Source organism: Triticum dicoccoides, chromosome 6B, assembly GCF_002162155.2.
Source record: "Triticum dicoccoides isolate Atlit2015 ecotype Zavitan chromosome 6B, WEW_v2.0, whole genome shotgun sequence".
Lineage (NCBI taxonomy): Eukaryota > Viridiplantae > Streptophyta > Magnoliopsida > Poales > Poaceae > Triticum > Triticum dicoccoides.
Window position 1 is genome coordinate 55068251 of NC_041391.1, and position 20196 is coordinate 55088446.

Here is a 20196-nt window from a genome sequence, read left to right on the forward strand (position 1 = left end):
CCTCACCCAAGCCATCGTCTCCAAGATGCAGTACAACCTGCCTCTCTTTGGGTCCTTTGAAAACCTCTTTCGCCCGCATAATAGACACATATATCTTGTCAAATTCGACCTCGATAGGGCGGTTGACCCCAATGTCGAGTTCTTGCAGCCGTTTGGGCTAGGTGCTTGCGATATTGCCAAGCTCTACTTTGTTGTGCCGAGGCTGCTCACGCAAAACCGGAACACGTCAGGGTGATGGTCGCATGCGCAGAAGGTGTTGGTGTGCCCCGTGGTTTAGTGATGTCAAGTACGAGGAATGAGATGGCGGTGAAGAAGAAAGCGGAGGCCATTGCCGCCCTGTGCATGCTCCTCCTCCTCATGTTGTCAAGGCCATTCCATCAGCAGTTCTCCCATCACTCATGCGACTGCTATCGTGAGTGCTACCCAAGGTGCAAACGTACCTTTCCGATACTCTGCAAGGTCGAGTGTGGCGGCCGATGTGATGACACCTGCGACCGTGTTGGTGCCTGCTTGGATGCCTGTGCCATGGACTCCGTGTGTGACCTCCCAACATCACCGTCTGGTAAGACAACGTACCACCTTATGTTATAGGTGATTCATAGGTAGAGGCACATTGATGGAATATGTGTCGTGCTTTTGCTATTATCTTGTTCTGATGATCTTGTGTTTCCACTGCCATTTTGCATATGTAGTTAGCGTTGTGACTTGTAGCCACGTGTGCAACCAGTCCTGGGGTAGCGGTGGCCCTACCAATAAGCTAACCTTGAATGGCGAAGAACTAGCGGGTGTATTTCTCTTCGGTGCATCACTTGTTAGAAAGTTTACGATTCTTCAAACAAAGACGGTTATCGATGCACATCTGGCAAAATCCTGCTTATTTTGATTTGGCTTTTGATTTTACCGTTCTCTGTCCGGATAACAATTCATCACAACATATATGTATCTTCCTTTTGTGAGGAATAAGTGACATAAGAGGTTGACACATAAAAGATTTCAAACATTAACAAACTCATTCAGCTAGCGCCGCCACCACCCTACACCGTCGTCGGATCCCTCCTCTGCCACCTCCCCCCACCACACCTTCCTCCCCTCACTGCCACCCGAGGCGCTCTCCGGCAAAGTACGGATGCGCTCCGGGGAAGGCGGTGGCAGGGCGCTTCTCTGGCTACTCTACTGCAATCCATGGATCGAGGGCGGCGGCCCCCTGGTGAGGCTTTCCCGTCCGGTGCCGCGGCGAGGCTGTCAGGCTGCGGGAAGTCATCTTGGGCAGCCGGCAGACCACACGCGGGTTCGGGCCGTGGCAGTGATGCCCCGGCGGTGGACGACACCGTTTTGTCTGTTGCCTACTGTCCCATCTAGGTGTGCTCCAATGTCGCCGGACTTAGCCGTGCTGGCTAGCTAGCCGGTCACTGGTTGTGGGCAGAGCGAGAGGTGGGGATCTAGATCAGGATAATTCCCTGGTCGGTTCTGGCCGGCCACGATGGCACCGCCCACGCGTGCCGACTTTCTTCTTGAAGACGTCGTTCGGGTCCGCCCTACCTCTTCCCATATTACCACATTTCGGGTGAAACCCCTAACTACGGTGGGCGGCGATGGTGCTCAAGGTGTCATGTCCATCCCGAAGGCGTCGCCGTGGGAGCTTTGTGATGGTTGACACCGTTTAGGTTTAGTGGCAGGTGCAGAAGGCGTGCCCCTCTTCCTGCAGGGGCATCTGTTCATGGGGAAACCTTAGATCTAGTCTCCCAGATTGGATGGTGACAGAGATTGTGGTGCCATTTTCCCTCCCAAGGGCGTTGTTTTGGAGCAGAGGTTCACTGGAGGGGCCAACAGGTGGAGCAGTGTTGCATCTACCGCATTGAAGATGGCGGGTCTCAGCGACGTGGAGCAGTGGATCCTCGGCGTTGGACGTGGTATGAGGACTCGCGAAGGATGGTGGCGTTGTCTCGTGTTGTGGTGACATCGAGGGTAGAGGGTCTAGCAAGGTCTATGCAATGATCCCTCCTGAAGATGGGACGACGAAAGATGGTGGCGGCGGATCATAGAGCGCGTGCATGCTGTGCGCGTTGTAGGACACCTAGACTGGTTGGTTGATGCGGTTAGGACACATCTTTATACTTGTAGAGGTGACTTTGTTCACCTCGAAGTTAGGTTTGGGTTGACCTTTGTATTTATTTTGACAAACCCTATTGAGTCTCTACTCCTAAAGGAGAAGTCTGCGGCGGTGATGGTCAGTCGGTAAGTCATTGCTTCGTTCGTTCGCTCCATCGTTCCACTTCTCCCTCGTTAAGGAAAAAAGGAAACCTCCACCTCTCCTCCGTAATCTCCTTTGCCAAATCAATCGCTTCGTCAATCAACTAAAAAAATCAATTGACGCGTCATTCATCCAACTCCATCCTCCCCTCCCTTTGGCATTCTTCTCTTTCCATCTTTTCCAATCGACCTCGACTCCTTCCCGATCCGTTCCTGATTCTGATTTTGCTTTCCAAACCCAACCCCCATCCGATCTAGAGTGGTTCTCTCTTCCTCATTCATGTGATCCCTTCGTTCATCCCTCCTTTCGCAACTCTCTTTTCTCCCTTTCTCTTCTCTCGCATTGGAATCTCGATCCAGAAAAAGGCGACGACGGCATTCGGGTCAGATCTTTCGCGATCTGGCGCTTGGACGCCGGTGGCCAGTGCGGGGTGGTGGTACTCGTCGTTGCCCAGGTTGGATTCTCTGGATCTGGAGCCTGGACGGATCTGCACCAGAGTCGCCCCATGGTGCTTTCTTCTCCAGATGGTTTCGTTTCTCAGTTTGTGGCCAGATCCGGAGCAGGCAGAGGTTGGTGGTACAGGTTGGGGACCGGAGGAAACTTTGGTCAGCTAGCTCGACCCGGCATCAGCGACAGCTTTGGTGTTGTTACCATCCTTGGAGGCGAAGCCGAGGTCCCCTCCTATCCACCTTTGACCCACTCCCGGACGAAAGTCCAAAATCCGTCTTGGATTGGGCGGCGGCGGCGCCCTTAGCGTCGTGTCCTCCATGGAGGCGCCGTCTTGGGAGGCTTGGGTGTTTGGGGGAGAGGTACTGTGGGTGGGGGGCTCTGCATGGCAGTTCCTGCAGTGGCGACAGTGTGGAGGTCGGCAAGTGGAGCGGCGTTGGATCTACCGCATCGACGACGACGAGTATTGGCGGCATGGTGTAGCTGATTCTCGACGATGGATGTGTCTAGATGGACGTGCGCAGGAGGAGGAAATTGTCTAGCGTCATGGCGGCGTTGATGGCAGAGAGGCCTGGCAATGTCGGTACATCAGTTCTGCACTGAGGATGGACCGAGGGATGATGGAGGTGACGGCCCTTGCAGCATCCGGTGCTTACTGGGAGTGTGCCAGACCGGGGTGGGACCCATTCCACACTAGTGCAGAACCGGGCAATAGCACCGGTTCGTAAGTCCCTTTAGTGCCGGTTCCATAACGGGCACTAAAGTATGGTCACTAAAGCCCCCCCCCCTTTAGTACCGGTTCCGCACGAACCGGTGCTAAAGGGAAACCACGTGGCACGAGCCAGCTCCAGGGGCCTGGAGCCCTTTAGTACCGGTTGGTAAGACCAACCAGTACTATAAGGTTTGGGGGGGTTTTAGTTTTATGATTTTTTTTTCATTTAATTTTGTGTTTCCATTTTAATTCTTTTTCGTTTGCTGGTATTTTACGATACTAGACATTGTACACGTTATGCATATATACATATATATATATATATATATATAAATAGAATTTCTAGTAGAACCAATCATGCATATAAATATCATCAATGTCTCACAAACCATCATATTAATTAATTCACACATACACACATGTATAGCTATATACAATTTCTCCTACATATGCATGTTGCCTTCGGAGCCAGTGGCATTAGCCTAATTGGTGCCTTCAGAGCACGATGACAATTGGAAGTGGTTTTCATGAGGGCGGTAGCGGGTAATAGTATTCTCCCTTCGGATTTATGACCTGGTCGAGCAAAAATCCCGCTATTTCCTCTTGAAGTGCTTCCACGCGCTCCGTTTCTAGGAGCTTCGCCCGCAGCTCTCTGAACTGTTAAGAAGGAGATCAATATGCATGTGTATTAGTTGTGTGACTAGATATCGATAATGGTGTAAAAATTGTGAATAGTGTTTTGATAAGCGTACCCATTCCTGTCTTTGAGATCTGCTCCTTTCGGACGCCATCATGCGAATGTTCTCGCAAACGCAGAATGCACACAGATCAGTCCCCTGCGCCTGCTTCAGGGCCTTTACGAGAATGGGATTTGATCAGATAATAATTAATCAAGCATGATAATTAAAGAGATCGCAGCTAGCTAGCTAGCTAGTACTACTTAATTACTTACCTTGGGTCTTCCCCATTGAAGCTTTTGTTTCCATTCGCCTTCCGTGACGCTGATGAACCTTGCCCAAGCCCTACCCGCCGACAAAGAAAATGAATAAAGGGGTTATTAAATAGTTCATATCATGAAATGACGAACTAAATAGGCCAAGATATATAGTTAATAATGATTGAGATTACCTGTTGACTATCCCAAACAAGATGTTATAGTCAGTTTTTTCTTTGAGTAGTGAGTCCAGTATTTCAACTGTTCCGGCGTCAACTTTAATGATACACAAGACCCAGTGAAATCTGCATGCACACACGTTTGCATGTCTTAATTAAACGGGCATATGTAAGCAAAAACATGTAGCTAGTTAGTAGGCAAAAACAGAGAATTTGTCGTACAAGACAGTGTGACTCACTGAAAGTTGTAAGGAAGTAGAATATCTTCATTGTATTTGAGGCGCTTCAAGAACTCTAGCATGCTGTCATCTACGGCCTTTGCATGACATGCATCTATTTTCCATGTGTATTCATTAATGTTGTTTGGGTCAATGAACCCAGTGCCATAGCGTCCACCTTTTCTCATTTCATACATCTTCATCCTGCATATAATACCACAAAAAAGAATATAGTGAGGATAATTACAGGTAATGATTGATCAAAAGGATCACTACAGCTAGCTTGAGACTTAAATTACAGAAAGAAATCACTTACAGACAATAGCAACTGACGATAGATTTGTCGAGTGCGTCTTGATTGTATAACTGAAACAGTTCAGAATACTCAACGGACACAGCTTTCTCATGGTAGTAATGCTCCTTCTTGACATTCACCATGAGGGACAATCGATCGGAAATCTTGGTAATGTTCATGTATCATTCGTGCAATTCATACATTCTCGTTGGGAGGTTCTTGACCTTGTCTGGCTCGACAAAAGGTTGGCTCCGGACATATTTCCGTTTTATTTCATCCTCTCTAAGCACAGGCATGGGCTCGATCTCGAGGAGTTGTCCAACAGTGATTTTGAGAACTTCAGCCTGCATTATATGCTCCTCCGTTATTACCACATTGCCCACCTCAGGAACGTAAACTATTTGCCCACAATAATATTGGGCGCGCGTACTGTCACGTGTTGTTGGCACAACAAGCGAGGGGATCGATTGCGCCGCCTGTTCTCCCAGCTGGGGAATGGTTTTCCCGCATTTTTTGATAGCTGCTTCTTGTTTGCTCGATCCTGAGCTCGCCTCCTTACGTAGACGTGCTCGTTTTAACTTCCTGATGTGGCGCTCATAGTCTGTGTCAACAGGCTTGGGAGCTGGTGGTTGAGCCATACGAATGAAGTGGTCAATCGTTTCCTCAGGCACTTTCTCCCTTGGCGGCGGTGGCGGTTTCGGTGCAAAATGGGCTTCCACCTCGGACTTCGATATGGCTGCGATTTCCTCCTCGGACCTGTCATAAGCCCTCTGCGGAAGAGGCGTGAGGCTTGGACCATATTTATATCGCTTGCCTCCGCCTATACTTCCTGTACTACCTCGACTCGTACCACTACGCACCATAGCTGCGGGGTGTCTCTTCTATGATTGCTGAGGCGGCGGAGACGGCTGACGGGGCTGAGTTGGACGAGGAGGAGTGGCCGCCTGAAGCTGTGCCGGACTTGGAGGAGGAGTGGCCTGAGGTTGTGCCGGACTTGGAGGAGGAGTGGATGTCTGACACTATGGCGGACTTGGAGGCGGAGGAGTGGCCTGACACTTTGCCGGACTTGGAGGAGGAGTGGCCTGACACTTTGCCGGACTTGGTGGACTTGCAGGAGCGGGAGACTGCTGACTCGGTGGCGGACTTCAACGAGGAGTCGGCTGACGCGGTGTCGGTGGCCTTCAAATGATGATGCAATCCTTTTTCCATAGGATGATACGATGTTTGGCGTCTCCGAGAAAGCGCTCGTCGTCACCTCCAGGATAGTCAAGAATAGCTCCGAATATGGGTCCACCACCTCATCAACCAAGACACGAGCATAGCCCACTGGAATTGGGTTGCAATGGAAGGTTGCCTCAGGGGGATTTGTAAAAGCAACGGCGTCCGCCACCTTCATGGATATGTTCTTCATTTTGACGTGTAGCTCGCAGCTAGTGTTCTCCGTGATGTCATCCACGGGGTATCTACCCAGCATTGCGTCGTCCGGGGCGGAACCCACGCTGCTTCTCGGCATGGATGGGGCGGTGCTATCCAATGCTGGATCATTCGCTAGCTGCTGCAGCTGCTGAGACCCCCTTTGCTGGGTAAGTGAGTCGATCTGCTCCTGCTGCCGCTGGAATTTGACTACCAATACTGCTTGACTTGCTTCTAGGCCTTGAAGGCGTTCATAGTCCCGCTTCCTCTGCTCCTCCTTCATCTTCCTCTTCTTCTCCTCCGCAATCTTCTTTCTCGCACGAGTTCTGTAGTCGGTGTTCCAGTTTGAGAACCCCTCATACCACGGAATAGCGCCCTTGCCTCGTGTTCTTCCTGGGTGTTCAGGATTTCTCAGGGCACGTGTAAGCTCGTCATTCTCTCTGTTGGGCTGGAACACCCCCGATCGTGCCTCTTCTATTGCAACAAGTATCGCATCGTCGGCTCCCTTCAGACTTGCCCTCGTCGAAACATTGCCTGTCTTCGGGTCCAACTCCCCCCCATGTGCATAGAACCAAGTCCTGATCCTGGGGGGCCAGCTCTTAGTAACCGGAGTGGCACCTGCATCCTCCATCTCTTTCTCACACTTATCCCACTTAGGCATTGCCACCGCATAGCCACCTGGCCCCAGCTTATGGAACTTATCCTTTTTTTCGGTATTCTTCTTGTTTATTCTCGACCGTTCCTTAGCTAATTCCGAATCCTTGAATTTCACGAAATCGTCCCAATGAGCACGTTGGTTCTCTAGTGTTCCCTTGAATACTGGAGTCTTCCTTCCTCCCTTGACGTACTTGTCCCATTCACGATTCTTGTGTTTCTTGAATGCAACCGCCATCTTCCTAAGAGCAGCGTCCTTGAATTTCTGCACATCTGCTTTTGTGAAATGATCTGGTAGGGTGAAATGTTCCATGAGAGTATCCCAAAGCAGATCTTTTTGATTCTTGTCGACAAAAGTAACATCTGAACGTGGAGCAGCGTCCTCTTTGCCTTTTTGTCTTTTGTCTTTTGCTGGCTCTCTCCATTCTTGAAGGGAGATCGGGAGTTGGTCCTTCACAAGAACTCCGCACTGACGAATGAACTTGTCCGCAATCTTCTTAGGCGCTAATGGTTCGCCATTAGGTCTGACTGCCTCGATATTGTACTTTACGCCCTCCTTCAACTTTTTGTTCGGGCCTCGTTTCGTCCTTTTGCCTGAAGATTTGCTCGATCCGGATGGCTGAAAGAACAAAGATCGATTCGTTAATATATCTTCAAGTCATTTAAAACATGTGATGATCACCAGATACCTGCTTATATAAATATATATACCTCGCCGGTCTTTGTTGTTTCAGGATCAACATGTTCTTCGTCATCGTCATAATCGTAGTTCATGACTTCATCAATTCGTTCGTCGCGATCGAATATCATATCACCCTCTCCGGTGTTGTTTAGAAATTCGGAGCCGTCATAATCTTCTTCATTCTGATCATCATTTGGCCCGCGTATCATATCGAACATGGTCTGTTCTCCCTCTCTGTCGGTATTGTCTGCCATAGATTTTATTTAACTAATTCAAAAGAAATATAAAAACAATTTAGTATTCAAATTACATCGTCTCGAATACTTCGTCTAGAATAATAGATATAATCTCGAATACATCGTCTCGAATAATATATAATATTGAATAGTACATCACTGGCTAGCTAATTAAAGATCGAATACTACAGAAGAATCTAGGACACTCGCGGTTCCTGCGGCGCGGGCGGTGGAAACCCAAAGAGAAGGAACCCTCACAGGATCATAGCTGAAGTGAGATCCCCGAAGATACTGCCAGGTATTGGAGAACCTTCCGCCCTCTAACGCAACCATGTAGCGATGGACGTGCTCGTCCTCCTCCCTGACACGGCGACGTACCACCTCCGGCGGGGCCGGGTCCCTCCGCACCGAAATTGGCCCACGCGAACGCCACCAAACGAGATCAGGGTCGACGACGGGACCCGGGGCCGGGTTCCTCATCAAGCGGCGCGCCCCTCCAGGCAGCACCTCCCAGTGCCAGCCCGGCGGAGCCCAGTCCCGGACATGGGTCGGCTGGATGTCGTCGCGGACGGGTCGACGGCGAGGATGCGGGCCGGGCATCGTCGAGAACAAATACTAGCTATATGCCCGCAAAAAGTAACAATTTTTTAATGATTGGATTTTGATAACTAAAATTTCTAACATTTCTATATAACACTAATTATGCTAATCTAAATAATCTAAATAACACTAAAATTTCTAACATTTCTAACATTTCGATATAACACTAATTTCTAACATTTCTATATAACACTAATTTCTAACTGATTAAACACTAATTATATCCATCTAATTAACATGCATTCATACATATATAATAGTGAAAAAAAATAATCTAAATAATCTAAACTAATTAAAAATACAAAATACGTGTGTGTACTAATTAAGCACTAATTATCTAAACTAATTAAACATACAAAATAATAATCTAAATAATCTAAACTAATTAAAGACTAATTATCTAAATTAATTAAACATGCTTGTGTGTGTGTGTACGGGCTCGGGGAGGGCTCACAGCGGGCGACGGCGACGGCGAGGCGACGGCGAGGCGAGGCGACAGCGAGGCGACGGGGACGGCGAGGCGACGACGAGGCGACGGGGACGGGGACGGCGCGACGGGGACGGGCCCGGGGCGGCGACGAAGACGAGGGCGGCGACGGGGACGGGGGCGGCGATGGGGACGGGGGCGGCGACGGAGACGAGCGGCGACGGAGACGATCGAGGGCGGCGGCGACGGAGACGGAGACGGAAACAGAGGAACGAACAGAGAGGGAAACTGAAATTTTCTTAGCTGTTGTATATATAGAAGGCACCTTTAGTACCGGTTGGAGCCACCAACCGGTACTAAAGGCCTGTTTTGGCCAGGCCAAGCGGCGGGAGCGACCCCCTTTAGTACCGGGTGGTGGCACAAACCGGTACTAAAGGCCCCCCCTTTAGTACTGGTTTGTGCCACGACCCGGTACTAAAGGGGGTGCGCTGGCGCAGGTGCGGTGCGGCAAGTTTAGTCCCACCTCGCTAGCCGAGGGGCGACCGCACTGGTTTATAAACCCCCGTGCGGTCACTCTCTCGAGCTCCTCTCCAAAGCAGGCTTACTGGGCCTATGTGTTCTTTGCAGCCCTGTGGGCCCACTTGGCCTTTGCGGGCCTGCTTCCTGGCCCAACTACAGGTTGGGTTTCTAGTCGTATGCAGGCCGCTCTGGCCTAGTAGGCGGGCTTATTTTTATTTTATTTTTTGCTTTATTTATTTTTGTGTTGTTTTTTGTGTATTTAGAGTTTCTTTGTGAACATTTTTGTTTTAGGTACAAAAAATTACAAACTTTTTGTTAGGGCTTTTTTTATTATTTTTTTGCTTTATTTATTTTTGTGTTGTTGTTTTTTTGTGTATTTAGAGTTTCTTTGTGAACATTTTTGTTTTAGGTACAAAAAATTACAAACTTTCTGTTAGTGCCCGTAGTTTTCAAATTTGAATAGTTTAAATTTTGAATTATTTGAAATTAGTGTGAATCACTAGTTTGTGAATAACTTAACTTTAAAAATCAGTAAAGGCATGAAAGAATTTGTTTGCACATAAAATTTCTTCGCGTTTCAAATGCCAAAACACATAACTACCCTAACTATTACAGAGATTCCCCTCTCGGTGCGAAACACAGAAGAAAGTGATGATAGCTAGTGAAGCCGATCACATCCCAGATCTTTGGGTGTGAAACTTTTTCTTCGCGTGTGTCCCTTTGCGCCGTAACCATAGAAAATCTTCATCATTTAACGGGATGCTCGCGTCAATATTCACTGTGAATGGAGCAATTTCATCAAACTTTTCATAATCTTCTGACTTGTCTGTCTTGTCATCCACTCCCACGATGTTTCTCTTCCCAGAAAGAACTATGTGCCGCTTTGGCTCATCGTACGATGCATTCGCTTCCTTATCTTTTCTTTTTCTTGGCTTGGTAGACATGTCCTTCACATAGAAAACCTGTGCCACATCATTGGCTAGGACGAATGGTTCGTCTGCATACGCAAGATTGTTGAGATCCACTGTTGTCATTCCGTACTGCGGGTCTTCCATTACCCCGCCTCGTGTCATATTGACCCATTTGCACTGAAACAAAGGGACCTTTAAACCACGTCGATAGTCAAGTTCCCATATGTCCTGTATATAACCATAATATGTTTCCTTTCCCGTCTTGGTTTCTGCATCAAAGCGGACACCACTGTTTTAGTTGGTGCTCTTCTTATCTTGGGTGATCGTGTAAAATGTATTACCATTTATCTCGTACCCTTTGAAAGTCATTATATTCGAAGATGGTAACTGGGACAGCAAGTACAGGTCATCTTCAATAGAGGTGTCATGCATGGTATGTGTCTGCAACCAGCAGGCGAAACTCCTGCTTTGTTCACGTGTAATCCAGTCATCAGACCGCTCCGGGTGTTTGGAGCGTAGCAAATTCTTGTGTTCATCCATATACGGAGCCACCAAGTCGGAATTCTATAGAACTGTGTAGTGTGCTTCAGTGAGAGAATGTCCGTCCATACATATTATTTGTTCCCCTCCTAGCGTGCCTTTTCCATCCAGTCTGCCCTTATGCCGCGATTCAGGAACACCAATCGGCTTAAGGTCAGGAATAAAGTCAATACAGAACTCAATGACCTCCTCATTTTGATGGCCCTTGGAGATGCTTCCTTCTGGCCTAGCACGGTTATGAACATATTTCTTTAAGACTCCCATGAACCTCTCAAAGGGGAACATATTGTGTAGAAATACAGGACCCAAAACGTTAATCTCTTGGCACAGGTGAACTAGAACGTGTGTCATGATGTTGAAGAAGGATGGTGGGAACACCAACTCGAAACTGACAAGACATTGCACCAAATCATTCTATAACCTTGGTATGATTTCTGGATCGATTATCTTCTGAGAGATTGCATTGAGAAATGCACATAGCTTCACAATGGCTAATCGAACGTTTTCCGGTAGAAGCCCCCTCAATGCAACCGGAAGCAGTTGCGTCATAATCACGTGGCAGTCATGAGACTTTAGGTTCTGGAACTTTTTCTTCGCCATGTTTATTATTCCCTTTATATTCGACGAGAAGCCAGACGGTACCTTAATACTGAGCAGGCATTCAAAGAAGATTTCCTTCTCTTCTTTGGTAAGAGCGTAGCTTGCATGACCCTGATGTATGCCGTCTTCTTCGTGCATACGTTGTTGGTCCTCCCGTTCCTCAGGTGTATCTTCTGTCTTCCCATACACGCCCAAGAAGCCAAGCAGGGTCACGCAAAGATTCTTCGTCACGTGCATCACGTCGATTGCGGAGCGGACCTCTAGGTCTTTCCAATATGCCAGGTCCCAAAATATAGATTTCTTCTTCCACATGGGTGCGCGTCCGTCAGCGTCCTTTGGAACAGATTGTCCGCCGGGACCCTTTCCAAATATCACCTTCAAATCCTTGACCATATCATGTACATCAGCACCAGTACGGTGGCGAGACTTCGTCCGATGATCCGCCTCACCTTTGAAATGCTTGCCTTTCTTTCTTACGGGATGCCTGCTCGGAAGAAATCAACGATGTCCCAGGTACACATTCTTCTTACAACTATTCAAATATATACTGTCGGTATCATCCAAACAGTGCGTGCATCCGTGGTATCTCTTGTTTGTCTGTCCTGAAAGGTTACTGAGAGCAGGCCAATCATTGATGGTCACGAACAGCAATGCCTTTAGGTCAAATTCTTCCTGTTTGTGCTCATCCCATGCACGTACACCTGTTCCATTCCACAGTGGTAAGAGTTCTTCAACTAATGGCCTTAGATACACATCAATGTCGTTGTCGGGTTGTTTAGGGCCTTGGATGAGCATTGGCATCATAATGAACTTCCGCTTCATGCACAACCAAGGAGGAAGGTTATACAAACATAGAGTCACAGGCCAGGTGCTATGGTTGCTGCTCTGCTCCCCAAAAGGATTAATGCCATTTGCGCTTAGACCAAACCATACGCTCCTTGCGTCATCTGCAAACTCCTTCCCGTACTTTGTTTCGATTTTTCTCCACTGCGACCCGTCAGCGGGTACTCTCAACTTTCCGTCTTTCTTACGGTCTTCTCTATGCCATCGCATCGCCTTGGCATGCTCTTTGTTTTGGAACAAACGTTTCAACCGTGGTATTATAGGAGAATACCACATCACCTTGGCAGGAATCTTCTTCCTGGGGCGCTCGCCCTCGACATCACCATGCTCATCGCGGCTGATCTTATAGCGCAATGCACCACATACCGGGCAAGCGTTCAAATCCTCGTACTCATCGCGGTAGAGGATGCAATCATTAGGGCATGCATGTATCTTCTGCACCTCTAACCCTAGAGGGCAGACAACCTTCTTTGCTTCGTACGTACTCTCGGGCAATTCGTTGTCCTTTGGAAGCATATCCTTTATCATTACCAGCAACTTTCCAAATCCCTTGTCAGATACACCATTCTCTGCCTTCCATTGCAGTAATTCCAGTGTGATGCCCAGCTTTTTCTTGTCACCTACGCAATTCGGGTACAACAATTTTTTGTGATCCTCTAACATGCGCTGCAACTTCTTCTTCTCCAAATCACTTGTGCAGTTTCTCTTTGCATCAGCAATGGCCCGACCTAGATCATCAACGGGCTCATCTGATGCCTCTTCTTCAGCTTCTTCCCGCATTGCCGGCTCAGCTTCTTCCCACATTACCGGCTCAGCTTCTTCCCCCATTGTTGTATCATCGTATTCAGGGAACCCATGGCCAGGATAGCTGTCGTCGTCCTCTTCTTCTTCATTGTCTTCCATCATAACCCCTCTTTCTCCGTGCTTGGTCCAAACATTATAGTGGGGCATGAAACCGGACTCAAACAGATGGACGTGAATGGTTCTTGACGTAGAGTAATTGCGACCATTCTTACAGCTAGCACATGGACAAGGCATAAAACCATCCGCCCGCTTGTTTGCCTCAGCCGCAAGCAGAAAAGTATGCACGCCCTCAACGAACTGGGGAGAGCATCGGTCATCGTACATCCATTGCCGGCTCATCTTCATTACACAACACCGAATAGACCAAATTAATACAAGTTCATACATAAAGTTCATACAACACTTAAATGCAACAAACAAATAACTCTCTAGCTAAAGCATTTAAATGCAACAACAAATGCGATCAAGATCGCAACTAAGGTAACAATTGATCCAACAGCATAATGATACCAAGCCTCACTATCGATGGCATATTTTCTAATCTTTCTAATCTTCAAGCACATTTTCTCCTTCTTGATCTTGTGATCATCGACGACATCGGCAACATGCAACTCCAATTCCATCTTCTCCCCCTCAATTCTTTTCAATTTTTCTTTCAAGTACTCGTTTTCTCTTTCAACTAAATTTAACCTCTCGACAATAGGGTCGGTTAGAATTTCCGGTTCACATACCTCCTAAATAAAAATATCTATGTCAACTTGATGGGCAAAATTTGTCATAAACACGAAATACAACAAATAGTTTTAAAAGAGAATATACCACATCCGAATCATAACAAGGACGAGGGCCGACGGGGACGGATATCAAAACCATGGCACTATGTATAACAAACAACGTACGGGTAAGATAATTATTATACGAGTAACTATATATCCAAATAACACAAACATCAATTTTTTATATAAAATTTCATGAACAAGAGGCTCACCACAAGGTGGTGCCGGCGACAGGACGGTGCGGGCGATCGACGGTGGTTACGACGGAGATTTAGAAGGCACTAAGTAAACCACACCTACATATGCAAACTAAGTGTTATTTTAACCTCAAATTGCATATAAATCAAATACTAGCACATATATATATTTCCTCCCAAATTACTAAACTCACAAATTAATAACTATATAAAGCATTGCAAGAGCTAATATAGCAATGAGAGATGAAAGGACAAAGTTGCTAACCTTTGTGATCATTTGAATGGATGGGGGCCTTCAAATCTTGACAAATTTTGGGCAAAATGTGTGATGAGCTCGAGAGGAAGAGGGGAAGAACAGAGAGGAGAGGGGAAAGGGGAAGAACAGAGCGAGCTCGGGTGGACGAAGGGTTTATGTAGGACAACCTTTACTACCGGTTCCTGCCAAGAACCGGTACTAAAGGTGCTGGAGGGGGCCCAGACTGACAACATCCTGCCACCACTCTCATTAGTACCGGTTCGTAAGGTTAGCCACGAACCGGTACTAATGAGAGCGGCCCGGCTAGCCGTTCGAACCGGCACTAATGTATACATTTGTGCCGGCTCAAATACAAACCGGCACTAATGTGCTTCACGTTTGACCCTTTTTCTACTAGTGCCAGGTAGTGGCTTGGATGGGACATCCGGCTTTAGATGTTAGGCTTTGGTGCGATGTCTGTTTGGTATTAGGCCCGGACATTCGGCACACCTTCATCAAGGGGATAGGAGTAGAAACAGTGTTGTCAAGATGGTGGCTTCAGGCTTATTGATGTATCACCTTGTATGGTCTTTGTGAATAATTAATAATATGGCCGCATTGATGCAGAGGCCGGGGGTACATCCTTGTTTTCTAAAAAAATAAAAAAAATAAAAAATTCATGAGATCGAAAAAGAAGAAATCATGAAATTGTAGATAGAAATGTGAAAACAGGAAAATCGATATCTCAATGTCTTGATCATCACAAATGCAGCCTAGACCAGGTCCGTCAACGTGCACATGCATGCACATGCGCGCGTGTTGGGTCAAGCGAGCGAGCACTCACTGTCACGGTAGGTTGCGTGCGGCTGCTCTCCTACAACTTGCTCAACTTGTAGAAAGCTTTATAATGGACTAGCACAAATGCCCGTGCGTTGCAACGGGAAAACACAATGATTTTTATCAATCAAGGTTGGCCAGGGAGAGGAACTATGTCATTTAGTTTGTTGGGTCAAGGGCTAGCTGCTTGATAGTGCTTAAAATCTTCTACCGAAAGCTTCCATGCCCACCGCCTTCGATGCTCACACGGCCACAAGTTTTCGATTCCGCCGCTAGGGCTGCTTTGTTATGGGAAAATGGTTAGACATTTACTTGTTTTAACTACAACATTTAAGTAAAAGAAGCACAATCCACAATCCACAGTACCATATTATCTAGATAAACAAATTATGCATAATAGCTCATTTTTTCCGTGCAATAACACAATATCCAAAAAATAAATAGCCGCTTCTTTTATATATACGCACACGGAGAAGAGAGATCTGACAATTCTTTATAGAGAATGCACATTGGTACCTTTGGATTTTTGGGTAAACGAATGCTCATGATGCCACATGACATGATCATATGTAGCTAAATCTCTATCCAAACGATGAAGCATTGTTACCTATAACTCATGAAAATCTCAAATGAAAAATATATTAAATAGAGGTATTTTATGCAAACTAAAAGGGCATCTCAGCATGATCTATCGTTTTCTAATTAAGAATTCATGGGTAAACTTAAAAGAAAATCCGGTGGAGGAGAAAACTGATTGGAGCAGTAGGTCCCAGATGATTATATTAGAACTTGTATCTACCTTTTCTCTTGAGGGAGATTAGAAGTTGTATCTAAGACCATTGATGTCATGTGTTCATGTTAAATTAGAATAGCGCAGCCAAAAGTGGTCAATGCCACCGGCTAATAGTGGCCCTGCTGCCTAGCATGCATGTTTATCTTCACGTACGTTGCATGCAGATATTTGTTCACGAATTTATGCAAGTACTGCAGCGACGACCCCATGAACTCCGGCCTCTCCTGCAGGCCATCACTCGATCACGAGCATACTGATCAGCATGTTCGTCCCCCCACTCCTTGCCTTTATGTGGTCTCTTTCTTTCTTTTTGACTTGGATTTAATGGATCTCTCTTGGCTGGTTGATTTTAATACAACTCACGTGCGTATCTAAAATGATGGGATTTGATTTAAAAGAGCGAGGTTGGACTAATAAATATCAAATCACGTCTTTAGCATAGGCTGAATATATATCGGTTGGCTACCAACTACGTGAACCAAATCAGAGGTTGGGAGTTCGATTCATAATTGGAACATGTATTATAGATATAGATTATATATTATGTGGTCGGCCGATGGCCAGCGCCGGCCGAACTTCCGCGTTCGTGTGCATTCAATTGTTGTTTGTAATCTGCATGTTTATGTTTATAAGAATCAATCTGTTCAATCCACGGAGAGGCTGACCTGTCCAACAGGTCGCATGCTCTGGCATCATTTAAAGTTTAGCAGCTTACAAATCCCTCCGTCCAATCGTTTTACCAAGAGGCTGAATCGACTCACCATCCTGCCCAGTTGAACATGTCCGTCAGTGGCAATGCTGTAAAGAAAGGCTACATGGCACTGGCATGCATATAAGTAGGTTGAACCTTCCATTAAGGGCACAAACTTTGTATAGCTCAGTGGTTGCAGCGGTAAGGAAAGATCGTGAGATTGCAGGTTCGACTCCTTAGCAATATCTTTTGCCTAATTTTCTACTGGGCCTGCTTCATTGGCGGTAAGGCCTTTGCCTACTTTTCTATTTTCTATTGGGCCTGCTTCATTGGCAGATAAGGCCCGAGTGGGCTGTCTGCACGCGGACAATTTCTTTAGACGTCAACCGTTTTCTCTGCGGGTAATTAGTACCATCTCGATTGTGTATTTTTATAATACACGTAACATAGGATCAGATGCGGGACGAAACCAAAAATATCACCTTGCTTTATTAGTAGGTATAGATATAGATATAGATATAGATATAGATATAGATATAGATTGGAGCGACAATAATGGAACAACCCGCCACGACCATGATTCCGGCGACGGCGCCGCCACGGCCACGTGCTCCGGCATCGGCTGCTGCGAGACGCCTGTCCCCATCGGCCGCCCCTCCTACCGCGTGGAGATCAAGTCGCTGGACTCGAGCAACGAGCACGCCGACAGGCTGCCCATCGCGGTGCGCATCGCCGAGAGAGGGTGGTTCGACGGCGCCTCCGCCGCGTTCCTCAACGACTCGCCGAGGTACTCGCCCTCGCACGGGCCGGCGGTGCCCGTCGTCCTCGAGTTCGCCGTGGATTCGAAGCCGGTGGTGCTGCCGGGAGTGGCAACGTCGGGCTGCCCCGTGGACGCGCGGAGGAGCGCGTGCCAGAGCAGCCATACCTCCTGCCGCAACGTCTCCGGCAACTACCGCAGCGGCTACGTGTGCCGGTGCCTGGACGGTTACCAGGGCAACCCATACCTTGCCGGCGGATGCCAGGACGTCGACGAGTGCAAGCTGCCGGGCATGTGCTTCGGCAAGTGCACCAACACGGCCGGAGGGCACCTATGCCGGTGCCCGCGTGGCGCCCATGGCGACCCACGCATAAGAAATGGCTGCATCAGATCTTCTCTAGGTGAGCACAAAACAATAAAATTGCACGTCAGAGATTGGATCTGTTCATGCTCTGTTTTGTATCTCAGAGATGCTTCCTTAACAACAAAGACGCATTGTTTGTGCATATTCTACATGTTTAAGTGTCGGCATTGGAGTTGGCAGCGGAGCCGCCCTTCTAATCATGGTCCTTGGTGCTATGTTCGTGACCCGAAAGATGAAGCAACGGAGGGCAAAAATGCTCAAGAAGAAATTCTTCAAGCAAAATTGAGGGCATCTATTGCAACAACTGCTGTCTCCGAAGGCGGACATCGCCGAGAGGATGATCATCCCCTTGGCGGAGCTACAAGAGGCCACAAACAATTTCGACAAAGCTCGCGAGATTGGTGGAGGGCATGGCACGGTCTACAAAGGGATCATGTCGGACCTGCACGTCGTGGCGATCAAGAAGTCCAAGGTCGCGATCCAGAGGGAGATCGACGAGTTCATAAATGAGGTAGCCATCCTCTCACAGATCAACCATCGAAACGTGGTGAAACTCTTCGGGTGTTGCCTTGAGACGGAGGTGCCGTTGCTGGTGTACGAGTTCATCTCCAATGGGACCCTTTACCATCATCTTCACGTCCAAGAACCCGCGCCATCCCTGGCATGGGAAGATCGGGTAAGGATCGCAACTGAAACCGCGAGAGCTCTCGCCTACCTTCACTCAGCCGTGTCGTTCCCTATAGTCCACAGGGATACCAAGTCCCAAAACATTCTGTTAGATGGCACTCTTATAACAAAGGTGTCAGACTTTGGAGCTTTGAGGTGCATTCCGGTCGATCAAACAGAGACCGCAACCGCTATCCAAGGGACATTTGGGTACTTAGACCCTTTGTATTTCTACTCGGGACAGCTCACGGAGAAGAGCGACGTTTACAGCTTCGGTGTCCTTCTCATGAAGCTTTTGACCAGGAAAAAACCATGCTCATATCGGTCATCGGAGGAGGAAAACCTTGTCGCATATTTCACCGCATCGCTAGCAGCAGGCAATCTGGTTCGCATGCTAGATCCTCAGGTCGTTGAAGAAGGCGGTAAGGAGGTTGAAGAGGTGGCTGTGCTGGCGGTGGCATGTGTGAGGATTGAAGGAGACCACCGTCCAACCATGAGGCAAGTGGAGTTTGACACTTTGGTTATCGCGGTGGCATGTGCTGTAACGTCTGAACCTTATGATGTTTGTCTGTGGTAGCTACTTTGGTTATCGCCGAAAGCTGTTAAAGAGTCTGCTTGCTATGCTTTAGCTTTGGCTTAATAAAGTTGGGGCAGAGGGGAACCCCTTTCATTTCAAAAGAAGAGAGCAGGGAAATTTAATTTGGTCCTGTCTCGTTGTAGTTGTCGTCCGCAGCGGAGGCTGGGGAAGCAGATTCAGGTTGGGTTCGTTGGACAGTGAACAGATGGTAAAAGAAAAAAGAAAATAGAAAATAAGATAACGGGCAAAATACCAAATTCCGACCTGCCGGATTCGAAGCAGCGACTAAGGATTTATCTGCAACACTACAGTCCTCCGCTCTACCAACTGAGCTAAGGTCAGTTTGTGTTCAGTATTTAATAATTCCTCAAATCTAGAAAAGAAGCTCCGACAAGGATTCGATTAGTACATCAGATGCACGATCACTAACCAACAATACCTTTTTTTCCTAATCAACAGCACTTGAGGAAAACAATAGTGATATTCTTCAAATCGCCAGACTGATTTGTTGTCTCCCATCCACTGCTTCGCTCATGCTACCCGTGTCCCACTCCCACGTACTTGTCCGTGGCTTATCCAATCTCAACCACGTACCCCGCACCACGTTCGGTATTTCCAGAAAAATATTCACTTCCCACACGTCCTTACCTTGTCCTCTCCTTTTCACCTCGCCGTCATTGTATGTCGTGCTTGTTGCCGCCATTTCTCAACTAGACAAGGTTGCTAGCAGCGGGGGAGAGCCTTCTAGTATAGTGCAATGGCGAGTGAGTTATGTTTCCACTCAAGCCACCTGGGTTCAAACCTTCACATCTTTTTTTTTGGGAAACACTTCCCATCAGTAGTCTGATGGAAACAAATCGTCAGTCCAATCCTGCGACGTCAATTTCTTATCTCATCCTACGGCTAAGATTTCAATCAAATCCCATTCTAAAAGCCCGTCCTCCACGCACTTATCTCCCCTAATCCCTCCACCCGCTAGGGTAGTTGCCTCCTTCCCCAATTAATTGACGCTAGCTAGCTACGGCTTGGTCTTTGCTG

General features: G+C 47.5%; 1 non-coding gene and 1 pseudogene across 1 annotated transcript; one reads left to right on the plus strand and one right to left on the minus strand.

Moving 5' to 3' along the window:
• Positions 1-234: 234 nt before the first annotated feature.
• LOC119320714 lies at positions 235-19158 on the plus strand (annotated as a pseudogene).
• Positions 19159-19416: 258 nt separating this feature from the next.
• TRNAY-GUA lies at positions 19417-19500 on the minus strand. The gene is given in 2 exon segments: positions 19417-19451; positions 19464-19500. It is a non-coding gene; the product is annotated as a tRNA-Tyr (tRNA).
• Positions 19501-20196: the final 696 nt, after the last annotated feature.